The sequence below is a fragment of the Oncorhynchus tshawytscha genome, linkage group LG05 (assembly GCF_018296145.1).
Source record: "Oncorhynchus tshawytscha isolate Ot180627B linkage group LG05, Otsh_v2.0, whole genome shotgun sequence".
Taxonomy (NCBI): domain Eukaryota; kingdom Metazoa; phylum Chordata; class Actinopteri; order Salmoniformes; family Salmonidae; genus Oncorhynchus; species Oncorhynchus tshawytscha.
The window spans coordinates 35,952,901-35,972,385 of NC_056433.1; the positions used below are offsets into that span (position 1 = coordinate 35,952,901).

General features: G+C 44.5%; 1 long non-coding RNA gene across 6 annotated transcripts in view; it reads left to right on the plus strand.

The window, feature by feature from the left end:
- Positions 1 to 17,570, plus strand: part of LOC112250565 — a 68,011-nt gene extending 50,441 nt beyond the window's left edge. For 2 of the 6 annotated variants that reach the window (XR_006083416.1, XR_006083414.1), the window contains 11 exons: positions 4,383 to 4,422; positions 9,425 to 9,664; positions 9,898 to 10,110; positions 10,324 to 10,591; positions 10,775 to 11,113; positions 11,197 to 12,109; positions 12,258 to 12,838; positions 12,973 to 13,122; positions 13,368 to 13,607; positions 14,949 to 15,063; positions 15,314 to 17,570. This is a non-coding gene — a long non-coding RNA (uncharacterized LOC112250565). Of the gene's footprint in view, positions 1 to 3,531; positions 3,766 to 3,999; positions 4,145 to 4,226; positions 4,296 to 4,382; positions 4,423 to 9,424; positions 9,665 to 9,897; positions 10,111 to 10,323; positions 10,592 to 10,774; positions 11,114 to 11,196; positions 12,110 to 12,257; positions 12,839 to 12,972; positions 13,123 to 13,367; positions 13,608 to 14,948; positions 15,064 to 15,313 lie in introns of those variants that run through there. The other 4 variants (XR_006083413.1, XR_006083412.1, XR_006083415.1 and 1 more) reach the window with 4 other exon arrangements.
- The last annotated feature ends 1,915 nt before the right edge of the window (positions 17,571 to 19,485 follow it).

Sequence of the window (19,485 nt, forward strand, 5' to 3'; positions counted from 1 at the left end):
CGTTGCGTCCTAATGCAGCCTTCGCCCCTAAGGTCATGACTAGGGTTGCACATTTTGGGGAATATTCAGAGGTGGGAATTAACAGGAATATATGGGAATTAATGAGAATATATGCAAATTAATATTAATACCATTTAAATGTAGATGTTTTTTTGCATTGAATATATTTACCATATCATATGGAGACAAACAAACCTTTTACCTTATCATAAGTAGACATAATTGCAAATTATGAAATCCTTCCAATTGAAAAAACCCTCATTTAGTTATGAATTGAACTTTAATTAAATGAGTTAACTCTTCACATGGGATTATTTCAATGAACAACAAAAGATAAGGAATATTGAATGATACCAATGATCCATCGCATCTCCCAAACAAGGACCAGTTGCACTCTGAGGCGGCTGATGTTGGTGGGATTTGGAGGATGATGGAGGCAACAAAGTCCATTCCACTAGGTGGCCGATGTGATATGTTGGCACGACTGTCATATTGCATCTCCATCCCAAAGCGCTTGCTTGGAAGTGTACTTCGCTAGACTGCCAAGAACATTGCCCTCATACAGGCCAAGGTGGCGAGACACAGTAGTGATGACACCATAGGCCTTGTTGATCTCTGCACCAGACAGGATGCTCTTTCCAGCATACTTGGGGTCTAACATGTCTGGGCTTCAGGCAGAAGTCTTCATGCTTTTTTATGTATTATATACTGCAGTTTCCTCTGCTTGGAGCAACAGTGAAGTGGGCAGAGCAGTACGGATTTCTTCTCTTACATCTATCTGCAAGCAGAGTCTGAACATCAGGCATGGTCTCCTTCAATCTGTGCAATAGCCACTGCTATAGGTTTCAGTTTGCTTACCACTCTCTCCCATAATAAATCATCCAGGAGGATCCTCTTGATGGGGCTGTCCATATCGGCAGACTGTGATATGGCCATTTCTTGGAGAGACTCCTTCCCCTCCAGGAGACTGTCAAACATGATGACAACACCACCCCAATGGGTGTTGCTGGGCAGCTTCAGTGTGGTGCTCTTATTCTTTTAACTTTGCTTGGTGCTATAACTTGATGACCCTTCACATACCAAACCATTTCCTTGGCTCTCTTGTAAAGTGTATCCATTGTTTTCAGTGCAATGATGTCCTTGAGGAGCAGATTCAATGCATGAGCAGCACAGCCATTGGGTGTGATGTGAGGGTAGGACTCCTCCACTTTAGACCAAGTAGCCTTCATGTGTGCAGCATTGTCTGTCACCAGTGCAAATACCTTCTGTGGTCCAAGGTCATTGATGGCTACTCAGGCAAGAAAAAAACCTCACCCAAATGTATAGCCCCGTTGAAAAATATAAATGGACTGTTCCGATTTTTTTATTTATTTCAATATATACTACCGTTCACAAGTTTGGGGTCACTTAGAAATATCCTTGTTTTTGAAAGAAAAGCAAAAAAAATGTGTCCATTAAAATAACATCAAATTGATCAGAAATACAGTGTAGACATAGTTAATGTTGTAAATGACTATTGTAGCTGGAAACGGCAGATTTTTTTTTAATGGAATATCTATAGGCGTACAGAGGCTCATTATCAGCAACCATCACTCTAGTGTTTTCTTCTTTCTTCTGAAACTTGTCAGTCTATTCTTGTTCTGAGAAATGACAGCTATTCCATGCGAGAAATTACCAAGAAACTGAAGGTCTCGTACAATGCTGTGTACTACTCCCTTCACAGAACAGCGCAAACCGTCTCCAACCAGAATAGAAAGAGTGGGAGGCCCTGGTTCACAATTGAGCAAAAGGACAAGTATTTTAGTGTCTAGTTTGAGAAACAGACAACTCACAAGTCCTCAACTGGCAGCTTCATTAAATAGTACGCGCCAACACCCGTCTCAACGTCAACAGTGAAGAGGCAACTCCCGGATGCTGGCCTTCTAGGCAGAGGTCCAGTGTCTGTGTTCTTTTGCCCATCTTAGTCTTTTCTTTTCATTAGCCAGTCTGAGATATGGTTTTTCTTTGCAACTCCGCCTACTTATGACCTACTTGTGTGTATGTGTAACAGTATAACTTTAGACCGCCCCCTCGCCCATACCCGGGCGCGAACCAGGGACCCTCTGCACACATCAACAACAGTCACCCATGAAGCATCATTACCCATCGCTCCACAAAAGCCGCGGCCCTTGCAGAGCAAGGGGAACAACTACTTGAAGGTCTCAGAGCAAGTGACGTCACCGATTGAAATGCTATTTAGAGCACACCGCTAACTAAGCTACACTCACCCCCCTTTTGACCTCCTTTTTCCGCAGCAACCAGTGATCCGGGTCAACAGCATCAATTTAACATTGTAACTTTAGACCGTCCCCTCGCCCATACCCGGGCACGAACCAGGGACCCTCTGCACACACTGCTAACTAAGCTAGCCGTTTCACATCCGTTACATATGTACTGACATGTATGTGTAACGGATAGATGCGCAAACACACAAATTATGAGGAAAACCTCATAACAGAATGAGGAAGGCCCAATATGTGGTGTCTCAAATCTCTAAGAAGAGATGTCCTTAAACAGTGCCCAAAAGGTAGCCATTCCTCTGGTGGAGTGGGACCTCAGGCCCCTCCGAAGGCTGCCAGCTTTGCTATTCTATTATACACTGAGTGTACAAAAGATTAAGGACACCTTCCTAATATTGAGTTGCACTCCCCATTTGTCCTCAGAATAGCCTCAATTCGTCTGGGCATAGACTCTACAAGGTTTTGAAATCGTTCCACAGGGATGCTGGCCAATGTTGACTCCAATGCTTCCCACAGTTGTATTAAGCTGGCTGGATGTCCTTTGGGTAGTGGACCATTCTTGATACACACAGGAAACTGTTTGTCACGACTTCCGCCGAAGTTGGCTCCCCTGCCTGTTCGGGTGGTGCTCGGCGGTCGTCGTCACCGTCCTACTAGCCGCTACCGATCCCTTTTTCGTTTGTCTGTTGGTTTTGTCTTATTAGTTTCACCTGTGTGTATTTTGGTTTAATTAGCTTCCCTATATGTAGTAGTTTGACCCGCCCTTGTTTTGTGCGGGATTGTCTTTTGTTACGTGTGTACATATTAGGTCATGGTGTATTTTATTTTCTATACTGGACACCCTGTGGTTTTGGGTTGTCTGGTATAGTGTCCTGCGCCCTCTATTTTATTGGGCTTATCAGTTTGGTGTGCAATAGTAAAGCACTTTACTCCGTTACTCTCTTTCTGCGTCTGATTCCTGCACACACACCTAGTCCCGCGTGACACTGAGTGAAAAACCCAGCAGCGTTGCAGTTCTTGACACAAACCGGGCAGCCTGGCACCTACTACCATATACCCTGTTCAAAGGTACTTAAATATTGTGTTTTGCCCATTCACCCTCTGCATGGCACACATGTACAATCCGTGTCTCAAGGCTTAAAAATCCTTCTTTAAAATGTCTCCTCCCCTTCATCTACACTGATTTAAAGTGGATTTAACAAGTGACATCAATAAGGGATTATAGCTTTCACCTGGATTTACCTGGTCATTCTGTGTCATGGAAAGGGCAGGTGTCCTTAATGTTTTGTAGACTCCTTGTAATTCAATATAATAGCCTCCACTAACAAGATAATCGTTGAGGAGAGAGGGGCCCAACCTTGCAGGTGAGGTCCAGGGAGCGAAGAGCTGGTTGCTCTTAAAGCTCTCTTTCTATCTAAGTAGTTACTGGACATAAACGGTGGAGATGTTCTTCCTCCGTGAAGGCGACGGGCGAAAAGCTCTTAAGGTGAGACTACTTATGCTACCATCTGGGCAAGTAGGGCATCGTTCCGATTTAGCTACTGTAGCAATCCTTATGCTACAGTATGTGCAGGTAGAAATGCTAGTGTGTGATTAGCTAGCCAAGTTAATTTATGCCTTGCGGCGTGGGTTAACCCAGTCTCGATATCTAGCCGTGAAGCTAGTTTACGCGAGTTGAAAATTAATTCTACTCTAAGCTGAAACTTTCCTTTTTGGTCAGTTGGTCAATACAAAGGACCAGCTGAAAATCCTGCGTTCAATGGCGTAACCACGGCGCACCACTGAGAACACTTACGCAGGAAGACGGGGATCAAGTCGTCCTGAGGAGAGCTCCCAGAGAGTAGGTCTCTTTGCAAGGAAGAGAGGTGAGGATGACCAGAGGGTGGGCAAGTGGCTCCTTTATAAGGAGGTGACCTGTTCACCACTCAACCCGTTTGTCTCCAACAGACGGCTTGTCATTGGTTCTCCCGAGACTTAGTGATTCAGAGCGAATCCCATCGTGAGATATCGAAACAAGTATTTGGAAGATAACTATTCTGGTCATTTATAAGATTTAGCCCCTCTCGTTTAACGTATAACTTATTGATTTTCCTGTCTTTGCAGAAAAAGACTGCTGCCATCCTCTCACCTCCAACTAAAACAGGTAAGCGGAAACCAGAGTGAATAACGGGGGAGCCAGGGAGAGCTAAGCTCCCCTGAATAAGACATGAGCTCCTTTTAAAGGCAACAAAAGTACAACTTTGAGATGCGCACCGACATCAAGACACATCAATCTCATCGGAGAAAGCATCTGTGTGCGCAAAACAGAGTCCCTCAGTATGTGTAGCCAATGTATCTGATGTCTGGCCAAAAATAATTTAACATGTCATTCTCTTTTCGGCCAGACAGCGAATTGAAGGAAAACGGTTAAAGGGTAACTCTCAAACCCCAATTTTAGCCTTTGCCCAACCCCTTCAAGTAAAAAATATAAATAAATTCAGGTGAAAGTTGTGAGTAGGGGGAATTGATCATAATTATTATTATGTATTTTTTTTGAGGGGGGTAAACGTAGTTGTACCTGATGCCAAAAGGTTATCACTAAAGCATACTTACCAGAAGTCCACTGGCACACTCTGATAATAAAATGATGTGCATCGCGAAACAAATACGGCTCTGGACAGTTAGCTCAATGGTAAGGCGCGCAGTTCCTGACATCTTTTGCCGCTTGCGGTGTAAATTGCAATCCCCCATGGGGCGCAGAAAAAAATATTTAATGTGGACTCACATTTATTTCGGTATTGTGTTGGGAAGAAAAGTGCAATCATCACCTTGAAAATGAAGATTAGGGGCTCAATTCAATCCATCCAGCAGGATTTACTTAGTAGCTATTTTTCGAATAGTCAAATTAACTCAGATTGCTCTACAGTACTGTGTAAAAACCGTCAACTACTACCAGGGTGACCACTCTCACGGGTATGCTTTCACTTTTCAGAATTAGAAGGATGAATATTGTAAAGAAAGGATTTGGAGAGAAAAAATACATCTGCCCCATATGGGATTAGAATTGGCAGCTACTGAACTATGTTTCCCAACTGTTTTAGTGGTTGGGAAAACAAATACAACATGTTGACATGACCACCATATTCATCTGTCTTGTTACGATGGATGTAGTTACGAATATAAACCGTATAATTCTCATAGCCTACTGTCCCGGATCCCTCTGGAACTTTCATTGCGCACGCCTGGCCCCTATTCCCACTGATTGTATTTATATATATATATATATATGCCCTTTGTTCACCATGGGGGTGTCGATTATTGTTATTATGTCCGTTGGTGCGCGTAAGTACCCGTGCTGTGTGGTTTGGGCTTTCGAGCCCTTGTGGATTGCGCAGATGATTCCGGGTCTCGGCACGTGTGTTAATCATCGTGCACGTGCGTTATTTATTCAAGGTACACTTCACTCTTTTGTTTTGCTTTCAACCCTTTGTTTTTGTTGCGTGCTTGTTTGGTCTACGTCCCCGTGCCTTTACACCGCACGCCGTAATTTGGTTGAATAAAAAACCCTAGACGCATGAATGCTTAATGTCTCCCGATCCTTCATGCCAACACCTACATGTTTTTTTGTCTTCGTAAAAGCACAGATGGGTATGAAATAACCAGTGACACGTTGAATTTGGTCACGTGGAACTGTGCCTTACTGCCTTTTGAGTTTGGTGTAACGTCAGTAGTCTAGTCAAGGATGCATCATGCAAAATAATTTTGGCACACTCCACTTACCAAGATCATTGCCAAGTAAGGCGCGCTGTCACCTGCTTTTAAAGTAAGCATTGAGGTGGTACCACCCAGCGCATCTAGAATCAAATCAAATCAAATTTGATTTGTCACATACACATGGTTAGCAGATGTTAATGCCAGTGTAGCGAAATGCTTGTGCTTCTAGTTCCGACAATGCAGTAATAACCAACAAGTAATCTAACTAACAATTCCAAAACTACTGTCTTATACACACACGTGTAAAGGGATAAAGAATATGTACATAAAGATATATGAATGAGTGATGGTACAGAGCGGCATAGGCAAGATACAGTAGATGGTATCGAGTACAGTATATACATATGAGATGAGTATGTAAACTAAGTGGCATAGTTAAAGTGGCTATTGATGCATGCATTACATAAAGATGCAGTAGATGATATAGAGTACAGTATATATGTATACATGAATAATGATGAATAATGTAGGGTATGTAAACATTATATTAGGTAGCATTGTTTAAAGTGGCTAGTGATATATTTTACATAATTTCCTATCAATTCCCATTATTAAAGTGGCTGAAGTTGAGTCAGTGTGTTGGCAGCAGCCACTCAATGTTAGTGGTGGCTGTTTAACAGTCTGATGGCCTTGAGATAGAAGCTGTTTTCTGGATGATAGCGGGGTGAACAGGCAGTAGCTCGGGTGGTTGTTGTCCTTGATGATCTTTATGGCCTTCCTGTAACATCGGGTGGTGTAGGTGTCCTGGAGGGCAGGTAGTTTGCCCCCGGTGATGCGTTGTGCAGACCTCACTACCCTCTGGAGAGCCTTACGGTTGTGGGCAGAGCAGTTGCCGTACCAGGCGGTGATACAGCCCGCCAGGATGCTCTCGATTGTGCATCTGTAGAAGTTTGTGAGTGCTTTTGGTGACAATCCGAATTTCTTCAGCCTCCTGAGGTTGAAGAGGCGCTGCTGTGCCTTCTTCACGATGCTGTCTGTGTGGGTGGACCAATTCAGTTTGTCTGATGTGTATGCCGAGGAACTTAAAACTTGCTACCCTCTCCACTACTGTTCCATCGATGTGGATAGGGGGGTGTTCCCTCTGCTGTTTCCTGAAGTCAACAATCATCTCCTTAGTTTTGTTGACGTTGAGTGTGAGGTTATTTTCCTGACACCACACTCCGAGGGCCCTCACCTCCTCCCTATAGGCCGTCTCGTCGTTGTTGGTAATCAAGCCTACCACTGTTGTGTCGTCCTCAAACTTGATGATTGAGTTGGAGGCATGCGTGGCCACGCAGTCATGGGTGAACAGAGAGTACAGTAGAGGGCTCAGAACGCACCCTTGTGGGGCCCCAGTGTTGAGGATCAGCGGGGTGGAGATGTTGTTGCCTACCCTCACCACCTGGGGGCGGCCCGTCAGGAAGTCCATTACCCAGTTGCACAGGGCGGGGTCGAGACCCAGGGTCTCGAGCTTGATGACGAGCTTGGAGGGTACTATGGTGTTAAATGCCGAGCTGTAGTCGATGAACAGCATTCTCACATAGGTATTCCTCTTGTCCAGATGGGTTAGGGCAGTGTGCAGTGTGGTTGAGATTGCATCGTCTGTGTGCATCGTCTGATGCAATACGAAACATATCCCAGTCCACGTGATGGAAGCAGTCTTGGAGTGTGGAATCAGATTGGTCGGACCAGCGTTGAACAGACCTCAGCGTGGGAGCTTCTTGTTTTAGTTTCTGTCTGTAGGCAGGGATCAACAAAATGGAGTTGTGGTCAGTTTTCCCGAAAGGAGGGCGGGACAGGGCCTTATATGCGTCGTATTTCATACGGAAACCCTCCCTTGATGACGTATAGACATCTTCTAAAGGTGCCTCTACATCACGATTTCAATGGTAGAGTTGAACGACTAGGGGCAAAAAGAGCTAGATTTGCTACTAAAACACCAAAATATCACTTTTGCGACGAACTGTCAAAATTAAGACCAGAATTGATGTGCTTCACTATAGCTAAGCATAAAATATTGTTTTCATGACATTTTTAAATGTATTGTTCACATTTTTGGGGAAGCGTCAGTGTTTTGTTCGAGACCGATCCAAGACCGGCGCAAATCGAGTCCGAGTCAAGACCAAGACCAGGGGGAGACGGGGACAAGGGTTCCGAAACCGCGTCAAGACTGAGACCATAGTCTAACTTTTTTATAGCGGTTTTGGAACAGTGGCTTCTTCCTTGCTGAGTGTCCTTTCAGGTTATGTCGATATAGGACTCGTTTTACTGTGGATATAGATACTTTTGTACCTGTTTACCTCCAGCGTCTTCACAAGGTCCTTTGCTGTTCTCCTGGGATTGATTTGCACTTTTCGCACCAAAGTACGACAGAATGTGTCTCCTTCCTGAGAGGTATGAAGGCTGCGTGGTCCCAGGGGTTTACACTTGCTTACTATTATTTGTACAGATGAACATCCAAGGATGAACCAGACTTGTGGAGGTCTACAATTTTTTCTGAGGTCTTGGCTGATTTCTTTTGATTTTCCCATGATGTCAAGCAAAGAGGCACTGAATTTGAAGGTAGGCCTTGAAATACATCCACAGGTACACCTCCAATTGACTCAAATGATGTCAATTAGCCCATCAGAAGTTTCTAAAGACATTTTCCAAGCTGTTTAAAGGCACAGTCAGCTTCATGTATGTAAACTTCTGACCCACTGGAATTGTGATGCAGTGAATTATAAGTGAAATAATCTGTCTAAACAATTGTTGGAAGAATTACTTGTGTCATGCACAAAGTAGATGTCCTAACCGATTTGCCAAAACTATAGTTTGTTAACAAGAAATTTGTGGAGTGGTTGAAAATGAGTTTTAATGAGTCCAACCTAAGTGTATGTGAACTTCTAACTTGAAATGTACCTTGGTTGTAAAATTGAGAACTGAGCAAGCCTTCTGGTACAGGGGCGGGCAGACTCTTTCATTCATTACTGTTTGACCCAACAACAACAACAAAAAATAGGATGTTTTTGAGTGAGGTGACCATGTGGAATGTGCTGCTCGCACTGATGCGACCAATGAAACATTAAACTTGCGCAACCAAGTCCTAAGGGTCACAGAATGTGACTAAATGTTCACAGTCTGGAGCCCTGGGCCTAATGACAATTGCTGAATGATATTACGCTTGAGTTCTTTACATTCATCAAATGGCGCATGCACAGTGCACTGGATGCTGGAATTATTTTGGATTGGACGAATGTGCGCAGCCGCAGGTAGCCTACTTTTTGAGCACGTGCACCCAATAGAGGCTCCCCAAGAGGCACAGTATAATTCACACTGCCCGAAACCCTTTCTGCCAGGCGTGCTAGCATACAATGTTACATTCTGGTTGACTCCTAACACTCAACCTGTGACCTCTGACCTTTCCCCTGTAGTTTACCAAGGAAGAGTCCTCCCACCCAGGCCAAGAAGCCTAAAGGTTCTCCTGAGCCCACCATAGAGCTGGAGATCCAGTCAGTGTAACTGGGAACAGCATCGGAAACTGGGCGTTCTGTGTCGGCGCATGACCCAGAACCGTCTGCCCGAACCCTTCAACGTCGGCCGCTACCACGTCCACATCCTCTCCAACACACACACACACATGCAAGGCCGAGGGCTACATCAGCATATTGAAGGTAGGTGGATAATATCCATTAGAATAAAGTGTTTTAGAAACATGAAGTTTCTGTTTCTGTCTTAAAGAAGCAGTTACTTGGACCAACTCATGCTGCCATACAGATAATGTTCAGATTTACTCCATGTTTCAGTTTTTTTAAATGCATAGCTCCATCACTGCATAGAATCTCAATTGGTAACGATTCAATGCTATGAGTGTTTGATTTACCATCATCCACTTCCTTACTTCAAGGTGTGCATCCAGTAAGGCCAAAGACGACAATACCGATGATATTGACGAATCCGATAGTGAAGTCACAGATGACAGTGATGAAGAGGAGGAGGAGGAAGTGGGCATCCCTAAGCCAGAGCCTGAGATGCCAGAGATGCAAGTCGGCGTGACTCGCTTTCTGACTGGAGTGGTGCCAGCAGGCAGACTGAGAGCCAGGAAGAAACAACCAGCCAGGTGGGCTTATTATGTTCACTTTACATTGATTTTAGTCTTGTAGCTAGACATAAAAAAAACAATAATAATAATGACCTAGCATAAAGTGTAGTTTGTAGTGGTTTTATTGTCATTGAGGACCTCCAAATTGTAACTTAAACATTTTGGCTACGTTTTGTGAAAAGCACAATCCTCCACATTAGTTTATGTTTATCTTTATTTCTTCCTCCCCAGGTGAACGGTAAATCATACTCCCAGGCCCGGCTGCTGCTGGGGCAGATGGGAGCTCTGCACCCGACCAATCGACTGGCCGCGTTCGTCACCGGAAGGTTGCGCTCTGTAGCGAAGGCCCCTCAAAAGCCTCTCTACTGCTCACCCAGGTTGAAGAAAACACCTGTGGGCACTGGGCGCTTAAAGACAGCAGGCACTGCTGTTACTCCTTTAGGCAGTAGTAGTGTTACATCTATGTCTATGGCCCAGAAAGTATTCCAGACACCAGCAGGTAAGAGGGAATAGAGGCTTGAGGTAGAAGTTTTAACCTTACTTCAACACTTGTAAATGTTTTATTGTGTTAAATATGATGTAATTAGACAGTTGAGTAACCGAAGCCTGATTGTTCAAAGTTCTGTATGTATTCTCTCATAAAAGTTATCTTTCTCACACTGTCATTGTTGTTCTTCTCCAGGGAAGAACAAGCTTCCTCCCTACAAACCACCATGGTCCCTAGGTGTCACCAAATCTAAAGGAAAAACCTCCAATAGTCAAACCACCACCACCACCACAGACCCTAAAGACCCAGCCAGCTCTCACCTGCTGCTGATCCCCATGGCCTCTCCTGCCCCAGGCACCTCCCCAGGCTCTCGTCCTGGTGTGGTGCCCCCCGCAGGGAAGAAGATGCTACTACAGACAGTCGCTTCCTCCCAGGGCTGTAAAACGTATCATCAGACCAACGGACAGATGATGAAACCGGTACCTCTGAATCAGATATGTCACATAAAGGCCAAGAATCAAAAAAAGACCCCTGGTGAGTTCATGTAATCATGCATGTGTATACATATACACACACACACAGCCTCAACGCCCTCTGATATCTTGTTGTCCCCACAGGTTCTGCTATCAAGCCGTCTACCCCCAAAACACTCCCCCTCCCCCATCTCACCTCCATCCACCCCCTCGCAGCACCCCTCCCCACTCCCCCTCATTAAATTCATCACAGGCCAGTCGGGTGCCTTCACCCCATCCCAGACCTCATCATCTTCCCCCATCTCTCTGACCAGCTCCTCCTCCCTGAAGACCCCCAGCTTCCTGGGCCAGATTGGGACCTACTCCTTCAGGATCTGTTCACCTATTTCCAGGGACCAGGGCACAAGGGGCCCAGGCCAGGGCACCATGGAAGGCCCAGCTGGAGTGGCCCTGCCTGGGGGCTTCACTCTCATCCAGCTCCCTAAACCTGGAGGTACTGGTGGTTCTCCCCGGCAACCCAAACTAATCAGAACCACAGCCGTGGGTGAAGCGATAGCAGCCAGAACTTCGCAGCAAGGAGGGCCTCATCTGGAGACCAAATCTTCCTCTGGACCTGCAGGTGGAAAGGCCCAGAAGAACCAGAAAGGAACCTCTTCTCCCTCACCTCTAGCCTTGATAGAAATTAAAACAGAGACTGTGCAATCTGAAAAGCTCTCCTACACTCCAGAGTTAAATACCAATACACCTGACTCCAGATTAGCTCTAGCCCAGAAGAGACAGTCTGACTCAGTCAAGGGGCCTTAAATCTGACCTTAGATCAGCCAAAGTCAACTACTCTAGTCCCTCAGAGCCCAATGAGCTGACCTGTGAGGTGGGGGAGAGGGGTGATGAGGGGGAGCGACCATGGAGCCCAGAATCATGTCAGAAAGACACAAAGTTAAGTCAGTTTACGACTCTGAGAATGCATGAGAATGGGCATCCTGATTTTAATGTTGAGGACTCGGATCCGGGCGACTCGTCGGATGACTCGGATTCCGACAGTGATGAATATGCCGAGGTAAGAGAGCCTAATTTTTTATGGTTTGATTGAAGTCATTTTTTTATTCTGTTTTATTTTGAAAACTTGTTTGCTGCATTTGCACTTGAATGAGTTCTGGTGTAGTGTTTTGTAAAGCCAGAGTGTGTTGTGTTCTCTCTCACCCCAGGAAGAAGAGGAAGAAGCGGTTGACATTGAGACGGCGGAGGAGAGGAGACAGGGCATCACCATAACTCAGATGAGGGCCACTGTCAAACACACACACACACACACACACACAGTAAGACTGGAGTGTGTTTGTATGGGTGCATGTGTGTTTGGCTATTTACATTTAGCAGTGTGATTTGCGTGAGACTGTCTCCACAGACAAAACAGTCAGGATGGTGAAACGGTAAGGCTTCTCCCATCTGTTCATTATAACTGCAGAGCCATCTTGTTTTGTAGAAATGTTTTTTTTTGTCTACTCATTCATAGCTGTCCATGTATGGCAAAAATAAAATGCTTGAGAGGTCTCGGAATACCCAATAGAATGCTCAATGGCCCTTAACCTTTGGCCCCTGTGCCATGCAGCGTCAGAGGGAAAAGAGAGAGAGAGGGAGGGGTCTGGCGAGGGAAGGGCTCGTAAGAACCGTACCCTGGCGAAGAGGTTGCGTCGCGGCGAGCACCAGAAACTCTTCACCAGACTCAAAACAGGTGCTGTTCATGGAAGAACTGGACCCCAAGGTCTCCAAGCTTCACCTCCTTTCACAAGTAAGGGACAGTCTGTTATGTGGCTGTGTAACTGGTCATTTGTTTTGGTCCATTTTATCCTATCCTGTACTGTGGTAGACACATACTTTTGTCATGGTTGAATTGTGACCTCTGATTTTCTAATTGGTTTGCAGCTTGATAATTATCGAATACAAAAGATATTTAATCAGGCTCTGAAGGAGATTCGTACCCCGTCAGTGGACTCTGAGTCTCTAGAGGAGAAGAAAAAGGATGCTGACTGAGATCCAGTCTGTCTTATGTCAAGGAGATTACATACATTTCTGGTACGTCTGACTGAAATGACTCACTCACTCACTCACTCACGTGATCTACTTGAATATTATGTTTCGGACACCTTATTTTCAAAGATGTTTTTTTAAAGCAAAAACACACACCAAAAACTGTGGTGTGTGTGTGAGAACTCACAATGGTTAAGAAAAGCCCGAAAACAGAAAACTAAGACACTAGCGGCATTCCATCCTAAGAACCAAGACATGTTGTTATAAACCCAGATCTCCTTCCATCGTAGGGAAGCCAGAGGAGCTGATCAAGGCCAAGCTGAAGGAGATCTGGGAGAAGAAGAGAGCTCTGGCTGCCCAGAGCAGATGTGCCCTCTACCTCTATCCATATCTCCTCCACCTGCCAGCTCTCATCCACCGCCTTCACCCCTAGTCCCAACACCCTGACAGGGAATAACAACCCGTTTCCTATATGTCTGACAACAGCAGAAAGGGCACTAAGATGGATCAATGAATTAGCCAACATTCAGGTAAAGCTACATTACCGGTCAAAAGTTTGGACACACCTACTCATTACAGGGTTTTTCTTTATTTTTTAAAACTATTTTCTACATTGTAGAATAATAGTGAAGACATCGAAACTATGAAATAACACATATGGAATCATGTATTAAATCAATCATTTTATATTTGAGATTCTTCAAGGAAAGCCACCCTTTGCCTTGATGACAGCTTTGCAAGCAATAGCGAGAAAAAGTAATCTTAGTCATTCAGTGCTTTATGAAAAAGTGTAATGGACTACTGAGATGCTATTGAAGAAATACTTTGTTTCATCATCTTTTCCATGTTGTGATTCAAAATATTTTCATGTCCAACTTAATCCAGTGATTGTCATGCGTTTTGGGTTGACAATTAGGCTGTTATATTTTTACTGTAAAAATATGGCTCCAGAATGTATGTATGTATGTATGTATGTATGTATGTATGTATGTATGTATGTATGTATGTATGTATGTATGTATGTATGTATGTATGTATGTATGTATGTATGTATGTATGTATGTATGTATGTATGTATGTATGTATGTATGTATGTATGTATGTATGTATGTATGTATGTATGTACGTTTGTTTAATAGAGATAAATCTTCCTGCATCTTAATGTGCACTAATGTCATAGGCTAATTGATTTGAGTGGAAATCTCAAAACACATGAGCTAAATGGCTATCTCTTAATATAATACCCACTGCTGGTAGCTGTGTACTCATCTAACAGTAAATTGTTTATGTCCCAGAAAGGTTGCAGTTCTAGCCTACCGCCCAGTTTTACATTTATATTTGAGTCATTTAGCAGAGGCTCTTATCCAGAGCGACCTTAGTTTGAGACTGCATACAGTTTCCATGAAGCCTATGCAATCCCAATGGTCAATGCACATTCAACATGCTCCATATCGCAAATCCATATCCGATATTTCGGTTACAAAAATAATTGCTGTTGAGCTCAAAATTGGGAGCTGAGAACTACAAATCAGAGAGAGAGAGAGAGAGAGAGAGAATGAATTACATGAATCATGAGGTTTATAATGTACTTAGTTGTTTGACTAAATTATGGTTTTAGCCTCCTAAAAAAAAGGATGTTTTGAGTTGGGTAACCATGGTGAATGTGCTGCTCACACTGATGCCACCAATGAAACATTTCACTTGCATAGCAAATTCAAAGGGTCACTATAAACACCTGTTTCTCACTCTCTCTCCCAATGTCCGAAGAGAGTATGGGCACTAAGCAGGATCATAGAGTTAGCCAGAACTTTGATGAACCATTTAAATATACATAGCTCTTATTTATTCATGTTTCTCTGTGTGTGTCCCAGTTGTCTCGGGCTAGCTCTCTGGGTCAGGCAGGGGCAGCTAGGGGCTCTGTGAAACCAGTGGCTGCTGTTCTACGCACCGAAAGCGGCAAGATCATACTTCCTGCTTCCACACCAGGTGAGCGCATACAGGAACAGGATACCCACATTTGGTCTCTCACGCTTATCTAGAAGGTTATCTAAAAAATGAAGTACAAACCACGCTGAATTGGAAGAGCGTGATAAGTGATAACTGTGTTTTTAAAGTCCATTGGCAGACTATAGGGGTAAAATGTGGCAAGGGTTATGATCGTTAGACTGCCACTCTGACTAGAATAGGTTGTTGTAAGTCTGTCATTCTAACTGTGGTGTATTTCCTTTATCCACAGCAGGCGGAGCGGTCTGCACAGTGATGGTTATGAAGAGACCATCAACAGCCACCTCCACCACCAACACCACCTCAGCAGCCAAGGAGGCTGTGGAGAAGGAGAGCGCTGAGGAAAAGGAGTGTACACACTGGATTATCTGCACCTCTCGCTGACCCCTAGCCCACGGTGCTCTGTCTGCCACTGACCCTGAGAAGAAGGACCAGGGTAGAGTGTCTGGGGAGGCTGAGCAGTCCTCAGACAGCCCAGCAGAGGAGAGGCCAGCGGTAGGTAAGGAGGAACCACAGGCCCCTGTCTAATGGATCCATGGGAGAAGAGACTTCCAAAGAGAAGGACGACATATCCACTCCTACAGAGAAGTCCCGTATCAATAAAAACTTGATCAATAGGCTTTCTGCTATGAAGTATCCCCTTGTGGACAGCGCCTCCCTAAACAGTGCCATCTGGAGGCCATTGGAGAAACCGCAGGCGGTGGGTGAGCGTGATCCAGGAGGCTGGGGCCTGTCTCTGACCAAGGGAGAGGCATCCGTACTGGTGAAGGCTCTCTCTGAACACAAGGGCATTGTAGTGGGGCGGAAGGGAAAGGATGGTATGGTCACACCAAAGCGCAAGGATAACCTGGTCCAACACAATGGAAAGAAGAGCTCTGTGACACTGAAGGACAAGGGTAGCTGTCACACAGAAAAAAAGGGTAGCGCAACGTCTCAGAAAGAAACTAACAACTTGGTCCCACAAAAAGAGGATAGCTCGGGCCCACCAAAGGAAAATTATAGCTTGATCACTCAAAGCAAAAGACGGCTTGGTGACATCAAAGGAAAATGATTGCTTGCTGACACAGAAGGGAGGGGGAGGCTTGGCAGATGGCTTGGAGGCTCCAACTGTGAAGAGAACACGACAACAGCCACGCTTGGACGTTTAATCCCCACCAACTGAACATATCACTACTACCCCTGTGGCAACGACTGGGGGTAGCTGGCCAACGTTACACAAGCCACGGGTAGTACCCGTACCCCAGTGTCTCGACCTGGGGGTATTCTTGTGACTAACACTGGGGATGGTGGCCCTGCCACTCGGGGTAGTCCTCCTAAAGTACGGAAAGCTGGAGATAGCTCTATCCCGGCCCCTGGAACTCGGGCTGGGTTAAGCCCTGCGGTGAAGACTGATGGCAGCGCAGCCAAAACACCACGAGTAGATAGCCCGGCCAGGACAACCCAAGCTGGGGTTAATAGCTCTGCAGCAATGACTAATGCAATGACAGCCCGTGACCCACTCTGTCGGTGGGAAGAGAACAATGAGGTCTGACAAGGCCTAGTGGAGCTGAGACTAAGGCTGCATTTCCACACTGCTTCCATTGGTGCATCTCGATACAGTGTGGCTCAGTTGGTAGAGCATTCCGCTTGCAAAGCCAGGGTTGTGGGTTAGATTCCCGCGGGGGACCAGTATGAAAATGTATGCGCTCACTACTGTAAATCACTCTGGATAAGTGTCTGCTAAATGACTAAAATGTACAGTAGTTGTCTACCTCGTTTCCTCTCCCTTCATTCCAATGATGATGCATTTCAGCCTAGTTCCAACCAGAGGAACAAGGGAATCATACTCAACACATCACGTCAACAGATGTGTCATTAACTAACTGTCATTAAAGGCTGCACTCCGGTCCAGAAATCCCATTGAGACCGCCACATGTGCCTGTTCACAAATCCAAAGGACCCTGGACAGTTGTTTGTGTGAGTTAACCCTGTCTCACCTTTAGTACTCATTTGCCTGCCTGCCTACTCGTGAATAGACAACAAAGCAGACAATAATTTACACCTACAGGACAGTCAGTTTTCAGAACATCTCTAGTCATTGAGCGAAACGTTAAATTAATTAACTGCATGCATGTATTGAAGGTTTGGCTGCTGTTTGAGTAGTTGTACATGGGACATTAGCCCCATGTTGGGGTGAATGTGGGATGTCATACTTTTTTGGTGAAGTCAATATTGTTATTAGTGTTGTAGAAAGTTGATTACTTGTGTTATTTAATAATCAGACCTCTGTAATTTTTGAAGATAAGTTCTAGGGAAGGTCTGTACAAAAATAATGGACATGCATGACCACAAAACAGGTCAATTACTTTCTGGTCTATTTTGAAGTTACCAATAGGCCCTAATCTTTGGAGCTGAAAATCATTGATTTCAGATACAACATTCATGTGTTTGTTCATGTCAAAAACACTGTAAATGTTATTTCTATGCCACTGTAAAGACTATGCATTATAGCTGCAATTGTTGTGTCCATTCCTTTTTAAATACACTCTTAATTTCATTACCAGGCTTTTTAGTTCTCATAAAAGTACTAATTAAGTCTTTAGCAAATAGAATTTCTACTGTGCTTTGGCAAAGTGGGTGGGGTTATATCCTTCCTGTTTGGCCCTGTCCGGGGGTATCATCGGATGGGGCCACAGTGTCTCCTGACCCCTCTTGTCTCAGCCTCCAGTATTTATGCTGCAGTAGTTTGTCGGGGGGGGCTAGGGTCAGTTTGTTATATCTGGAGTACTTCTCCTGTCCTATCCGGTGTCCTGTGTGAATTTAAGTATGCTCTCTAATTCTCTCTTTTTCTCTCTGAGGACCTGAGCCCTAGGACCATGCCTCAGGACTACCTGGCATAAGGACTCCTTGCTGTCCCCAGTCCACCTGGCCGTGCTGCTGCTCCAGTTTCAACTGTTCTGCCTGTGGCTATGGAATCCTGACCTGTTCACCGGACGTGCTACCGGTCCCAGACATACTGTTTTCAACTCTCTAGAGACAGCATGATTGGCTATGACAACTTCAGGTACCTTTTCTGACAGTTGATGCTGCTGCTGAGAACGCAATCCTGTACGCATTCCTTTACCTCTCATTGGAATTCAGATTTGCGGTGCACCATCCCACCACATGTCACTTAGAGTAGGCCAGAAGGCTATACTGGAAAACCTAAACGCTATCAAAATAAAAAAGATGGCAGAGTCGCAAATGTTCTTCTGTACAAGGGTGTTTATTTACAAAGTGATTCCGGAACAAAAACCAACAGTACTGCCATCAAACATATACCTTATGGGACAGCTAAAAACCAATGCTGCCCCATTCACAGCTCAATCCCAAATGGCCTCTCCATGAACTGAAAGAGGCTCCTTTTGTAGGGCTAGCCCCTCCCCTCAGAACAATTAACACTAATTAATTAAGCAATTACCTATACAAACCTACATTTTCCATTAACTAAACATACTAAAGGATATACATTTCAACATGTTTATGAAACAATATCATAACATTTACCAAATGACATCACTACTGACAGTGTCTTTCAATATGCACACTTACATTAATGAGCCATTTGGGACAGGCACTACAAAGTCAGCCCATTCCCTTAGCTCGGGTCCTTATCCAGCATACCCCGGAAGCTACAGAGATAGAGGAACAGAACAAACAAATAAACAAACAAAGCGCTCATCCACAACATAGATAAGTATAATACATATTGCTTATATTAACTATGAACATTGACATAAGTGTGAAATGTATGTACTAAGACAGACAAGTTAACTTGTGTGCTGACCCACATTGTTACCTTATCTGTGAAGGAAGAAGTGATGAATGTGTGCGTGCGTTAAAGAACCAAATGCTGCCCGCGGCCAGTGACGGACTTCTACGTCACAAAAACCAACTGACATTTACTCCTGAGGTGCTGACTTGCTGCACCCTCGACAACTACTGTGATTATTATTTGACCATGCTGGTCATTTATGAACATTTGAACATCTTGGCCATGTTCTGTTATAATCTCCACCCGGCACAGCCAGAAGAGGACTGGCTACCCCTCATAGCCTGGTTCCTCTCTAGGTTTCTTCCTAGGTTTTGGCCTTTCTAGGGAGTTTTTCCTAGCCACCGTGCTTCTACACCTGCATTGCTTGCTGTTTGGGGTTTTAGGCTGGGTTTCTGTACAGCACTTTGAGATATCAGCTGATGTACGAAGGGCTATATAAATACATTTGATTTGATACTATTTATTTTATTATTTCTACAGTCACAACCATGTTACATTTTTTTATTTGCTTTATGAATTGCTTCCCTGTCTGTTTAACAATGGTAGTCCTCGTTCAGTGATTCTTATGTCTGATTTTTGAGGAACTTATGCGTAACATGTCAACATTTTTG